Below are 6,843 nucleotides of genomic sequence, written 5' to 3'. Positions count from 1 at the left end.
AAACTGGAGTTTGAAGTTACTATAGGGATCAGAATGAGAAGGGAAAGATCTGCAGAGGTGGACAGAGGGATGGAGGAGTTGCAAACATTGAAAGGGTGCAGATAAAAGATTCACAGAAGCTGAAGGAAGACCAAAGATGGTACAAAGAAAGAAAGAGAAGTGGGTGATGGGAAAGGGGGGCTCTAAATGGTCCAGTTTTGGGCAGTCCCAAATTTTCCAAAAAGTCAAGAACACTTTAAATGGTTCTATAGTGAATTTTTCCATTTCTTAAGACATTGAACAATATTAATGCCTGAATGTGTGTGCCCTGCCCCCAGATTCATGTGTTGAAGCCCTTACCCCCAATGTGATGATATCTAAGGGTGGAGCCTTTAGGCGGGAATGAGAGTTAGATGAGGTCATGAGGGTCCATGGGCTTAGTGCTTATATAAGTAGAGACACAAGAGAGCTTTCTCTCATTCTCGCCATGTGTGTGCACTGAGAAGAGCCATGGGACTACATAGTGAGAAGGCAGGTGTTTACAAACATGGAAAGAGTTCTCATCAGAACCTATTTTTGATAGTATCATCATCCCAGACTTCCAGAACTGTGAGAAAATAAATTTCAGGTTACAATTTCCCTAGTCTATAGCATTTTGTTATGGCAGCCCAAGAAGACTAAGTGCCCTAACAGAAGTAATCCTGAAGAAGTCCCAAAGACATACTACTGCTTTAATCTAGACGCATGATCTCTTGTGTACCAGGTTCAGTTTTGTAGCCATAATTGATGGAGGAATGTAAAGGATAGTATCTTGTTTGTGGAGTTATAATGTGGCTAATGAAGCAACAAAGCTATCAAAACCTGAGCAGAAATTATGAGCAAATTATAAAAAAAAAATTTCAAAACAAAAAAAAATTGAACTAGCAAGTATTGAATTAAAGGCTGTTAGAAACAGATGTTTCATAGTTTTCCTATGAACATTAGTGCTTTGTAGGATTCTAATAAAGTAACGTTAGCCAACGTGAAAAATATACAACAGCCATGCCATTCTATTTGCTTAGAAATGTTGGGTGAATTTATAGTAGAGAAGGTAGTAAAAATACCACCTTGCTCTGATATGATAATGATATATTCCAGAATAGACTAATGATAAGAAGGACTATCTCAGAGAACAAAGCTATCAAAGTAGTTTTCATCGCAACTTGGTAAATGCCCAGATATGGCTAACGTGATCATTTAAAAAATGTATGTATGGTATGATAGTAGTGATGGGAAGGAGGAATAGTTTTTTTTTTTTTTTTAGCTTCATTGCTGGAAATACAACTAAATCTTTGTATTTTATAAACATACAAAATATTATATAGTTTGAAAATGTAGTTTGGAGTTGACATTTTGTAGGAGTGTGTTTTGAAGAAACAGATATGATATCAGAAAACCTTCTGCAGTAATTATGTAGATTAATTACAAAAGGCTAAAACATTAAAGTTGTGATTATTATTATATAGTAATGTGGAAGCTGATCGTAAACAACTATTAATGCATGCTAGGAATGAAACGTTCTCTTCAAACACCTGTAATTACTGAACATTTAGTATTTCTACAATAAAAATAAGTTTGATTCCACTTTTATAGCTATAAATTGGGCAGCTCATTTTCATATTGCTTATATTCAGTATTTGCAATGTTTTTAATTTTTGCATGCAAAGGACCAAATGCAACCTGGCTTTCAAAAGCAGATGAGATCAAAGAACAAAAGCCAAAGTTAGAAAGTCTAGGAGAACCATTTCCACAGATTCTTGAACTTATTTGTTAATTTAAGAATTATAAACAGTTAAGTAGAGGATGTTCATATTACAGATCTATGAAAAGTTATCACTGAATAACTTAAGAATTTTATAGAAAATTATTATTTGAGTTTTTTAACAGAATAAGACTCACATATGAGAAATCTGTGAATATGTAATTCATTTATTTGATCATAAAATGATTTAAATTTAATCACAATTGTACAGAATAAATTGTTGGAATTGCTACTGATGCGTAACTGAAAATGAATTTTGAACAGCAGCGTAACTTGCTACATTTGGGCAACAGTTAAAAATAAACGTTCTGAGATTGACAGAAATCACTTTAAATTTCATCTTTCATTCAGTTTAACAAACCTCTCTGAGACTAACTTCTCTACCCATATTATTAAAACAAAATATAAACACCATGTAGCTATATGTTATCCCCAGCAAGTACCACTATCATTTATCTCACCTGGATTAGGAGATCTCCCAAGCAAGAAGCAAGCTCATTTGTCACGTTAAATACTTTAAGTACTGACATGCATAGTAGTCATCAAAATGTTTGTAAAGAGACTTAACATGGAAAATAGCCATTTCACTGATAACTTTTCATTACTGTACAGTTTGAAAAGACAGAAGGTGGGAGTGTAATAGTAATTCTCTACACAACAAAATTTGAACATTCAATAAAAAACATGTATGGTTTTTGTAACTCTTTTCCCTTATGTCTGTGATATTTGGTCTTACATTTTTTTCACTTCATTTTTTCTAGTAATTTATTATATTTTGTAAAGCTCTCTAACTATGACAGAGTATTAATTTAAAAATGATAAAACTAGTCCTTTATTAAGTATTGCTTAAAAAGCACTGTTCTAGAGCATTCTCTGATATTCTGTCCTAGTTCTGGACTCTAGCCTTTAACTTTACTCTCATCAACTTCTATGAATTAAACGATAATGTTGAATATTGCAATGCAGGCCACTTTAGTCTCCCTCGGTGAAGAAAAAAATCACTCCCAACTTAGGATCCTCCTTGATAACTTGTACCTTCTTTTCGTCTCGTTCAGATAGACAAGGCTCTACCTACTTGCTTTCTCTCAGAGATTAGCTTCAAAAGGTAGGTACAAATCTGCACGTTTGAAAGTGGCAAGGGTTATCCTGGACACAGGTATCAGAAAATATACCTAAAAGTGTTTATTTTTGCCATATGAAAATATTTTCAAGACTTCAAAATATAGAAATCTTAGTTGTCCAAAAATATCCACTATTTTACACTAAACATATATATTTTTTTCAATGCCCTTGTAAAGAATCCAGCCAAGAAGGAAAAGTAAGTATTAAACATGTTGTTACAAATAAATAATTTTGATTCTGCAAAGACATACAAGATGTTTTTAATTATGAAAATACTTCCAAGGTATGTATGGAGTACAGGATGTGACAGGATGTGTAACGGCCCCTTAAAGATGTTCACATCCTAATCCCCAGAACCTATGAATATTACCTTTTATGGCAGAGTGGGTTGGGGCATGATTAAATTAAGAATTTTAAAATGGGAAGATTATCCTGTATTATGCTGCTAAATCTGAGGTAATCATATGGACCCTTTTAAGAGGAGATCAGAGTTAATAGCAGGAGATATGACCATGGAAGCAAGAGGTTAAAGTGTAGGGAGGAATGAGCCAGGAGCCAAGTAAGTACGTGGCTTTTAGAAACTGGGAAAATCAAGGAAACTGTCCCTGGAGCCTCTAGCTGGAACTAGCCCTGACAACACCTTGATTTTAGCCCATTGAAAGTGATTTTGGACTTCTGACCTTCAGAACAGGAAAAATAATAAATGTGTGTTTTTTTAAGCCACTAAGTGTACACTAAATAGGAAACAAATACAGGCACCTAATATTTGTAGGTAAGAAGCAGAGAAGGTTTTCCATAGGAAATGATATTTAATCTGAGGCATAAAGAAAGAGCAAAAATTAGCCAGGTGAGGAAGAGCAGACATTTCCAGGTAAGGGGCATAGAGTACATGTAAAGAATTTGAGGCCAAAAAGAACATGGTGAGTGTATTAGTTACCTACTGCTTCTGTAACAGAGTTCACATACTTAATGATTTAACACACATTTATTATGTAACAGTTCTGGAGGTCAAAGTGCAAAATCAGTCTCACTAGGCTAAAATCGAGGTGTTGATAGAGCTGTGTTCCTTTTGGAGACTCTGAGGAAGAACTATTTGCTTGCTTTTTGCCACTTCTAGAATTTGCCTATATTTATCTTGGCTTATGGGTCCCTCCTAGCCAGCAGTCACATCACCCCAAACTCTCTTCTGACTCTTCTGTCTCCTACTTTTACTTATTTATAAGGACTCTTGTGATTGCATTGGGTGAACTGGGATACTGTGGGAGTACCTCCTCCTCTCAAGATCCTTAACTTAGTCACATTTGTGAAGTAACTTTTACCGTGTAGGATAACATATTCACAGGTTTCTGGGGTTAAGATGTGATCATTTAGAAAGCAGGTGAATTATTTTGCCTACCACAGTGAGTGTAAGAAATGGCGATACTTGTAGTGTCTCAAGAACAAGAGTATGAAGACAGAGTAGTAAAATACAGTCTTAAAACAAGCAACTATGAAAGGCATCTTAAACCATGTGAAAGGTTTCAAATTTTGTCCAAAGCGAAGTCATTTTAGTCTATCCTAGCACACCTAGAAGACTTCCTAGAAATTCATTGTTTTTTTTTTTTTTAAGTGTAAAGTTGATTTTGACCTCTCTGTGAGGAACCAGCTAGATGTAAGTCAAGAGGAGATAACTTCAGAGGCTAGAAGAGGTGGTGGGACTAAGGTGGTGGAATAGAGATGGAAATAAGTGAGTAGATTCAAGAAAATTTTCCAAGAAAAAATTGAAAAGAATTGGTGAATGATTAGAAAGATAATTGACAAGCAAGCTTGGGCAACATGATTTCTATAACACCCTGGCATGCATGTAGGCCATACACTGAGAAGAGAAACTGGATGAGGGGCAAATTGGGAGTGGGGACATCTTAAGTTTAATTATAGAAATGCTGTGTTTTGATATAATAGATACATTCAGCTGAAGATAATTGTTCTTACAGTTTAGGAGCACAGATATGAGGAGTAAACTGGTTTTGCTGCATCTCACATATTTTGTATATAGTGTTTTCACTGAGTGAAATGTAGTTCAAAAATATTTTCCAAATTCTGTTGTGATTTGTTCTTTCCTCATGGATTATTTGGAAGTATAACGACAAATTTCCAGCTATTTGGGGGATATTTCTATTTCAGTTATTGCTATGATACTGAATTCTAATTCACAGAACGTAGTTTAATTTCAACCCTTTAACATTCATTGAGATTTGTTTTATGGTCCAGATTATTATCTGTATTGGTCAAGGTTTCATGTACAATTGAAAAGAATTTTGTATACTCCTATTATTGAGGAGTCTTTTTTTCTCCTTCATCGTCTCTCTCTCCATTTTTCTTCCTCGCCTCCCCTCCCTTCTTTATTTTTTCACTTCCTTCCCTCCTTCCTTCTTTCCCTACTTTCTTCTCTTCTGCTTCTTGCTAAAATTTTCTTTTTGTTTTCGCTTTCTGTCATTTGACTATGGTGTATCCTGGTGCAATTTTCCTTGTATTCATGTATTCTGCTTGGAGTTCTGTGAGTTTCTTGAGTTTGTGGTTTGTTTTCATTCCTTAATTTAGGAAATTCTTAGCCATTATGTTGTCATATATTTCTGCTTTATTTTCTCTTTCCTGTATTCCAATCATACATACATTTTAGGCTCTTTGATATTTTCCCAGGTTTTTGATGCTCTTTCCTTTTTAAAATATTTTTGTTACTGTTTGTTTGTTTTCAGTATTTCAGTTTGGATAATTTCTATTGGCATATCTCAAGTTAAATGATTCAAAGTTAGTGATTCTTTCCACTGCTATCCTCAGCTTTTCATAGTCCTGTTAATAGATTTCTTCATCTCTGGTATTTTTCTCCCCCTAGCATTTCCACTTGACTCTTTTTTTCTAATAGTTTGTATTTCTCTGCTGAAATTCCCCACCTGTTCATGGACTTGCTCACTTTTTCCATTAGATTATTTAACTATTAATGATAGTTATTTTAATGTCCCTGTTTGATAGTTTCAATACCTGAGCTCTCCCATCTGGTTCTATAGACCATTTTCTTTTTTGACAATTGATTCTTTTTTTTGCTTTTTTATGTGTCTCATAAGATTTGATTGAATACTGGGTAATATGTGTAAAAGAACAGTAGAATCTGAGGTAAAAATATATACGGCTGCAAACAAGTTCCCTTCTTCTGGTCAGGTCCTTACAATGCTTAGCTGTCAATCCAGTCAGTAGTTGAGCTGGGTTAGTGTTTCTGTTGTTGGTATAAGTACCTTTAATGCATTGTGGGATTCAAATGCCTCCAGCAGTGGGGTATTGCTACCTTGTTTATTCTGTGGATGTAATAGTTGGCTCGGGCTTCTGTAACAGTCCCACAAATTGAGTGACTCAAAAACAGAATTTTATTGTCTCATAATTCTGGAGGCTGGAGGTCTCAGACCAAGGTGTCAGCAGCGTACTTTAGCTCTCTTTCCTAGTTTCTGGTAGTCCTTTGACTTTTGGCAGCATGATTCCTATCTTCACGTGGCATTTTCTTTGTGTGGAATGTCTGTCTCCAAATCCCCCCCTTTTATAAGAACACCAGGCACATGGGATTAGGGGTCCACCCTACTCTAGTATGAATTCATATTAACTAAATATATCTGTAATGACCCTATTTCAAATAAGGTCAACTTCTGAGATAGTGCGGATTATCTTTTCAACATATGAATTTTGAAGGGGACATGATTCAACACATGACAGTAAATAGGAAAGTGCTGGACAGTTCGGCTCAGTGCTCCCTCCTCTCCTTTCACCAGATCCTGCGCAGCTGTATCACAGAGGGATCACTTGCCCGGCTCTGCAGTGTGACAGATTGCTGTTGCTTGTTATTTACTGCAAGGCTTCTCTGGGGGTCACATGTCCCCTCTGTCCGTGTTAAGCAGGCCGTGTGTCTCTGAGACTCA

The sequence above is a fragment of the Camelus ferus genome, chromosome 2, assembly GCF_009834535.1.
Source record: "Camelus ferus isolate YT-003-E chromosome 2, BCGSAC_Cfer_1.0, whole genome shotgun sequence".
Taxonomy (NCBI): domain Eukaryota; kingdom Metazoa; phylum Chordata; class Mammalia; order Artiodactyla; family Camelidae; genus Camelus; species Camelus ferus.
This window is presented reverse-complemented; position numbering follows the sequence as displayed.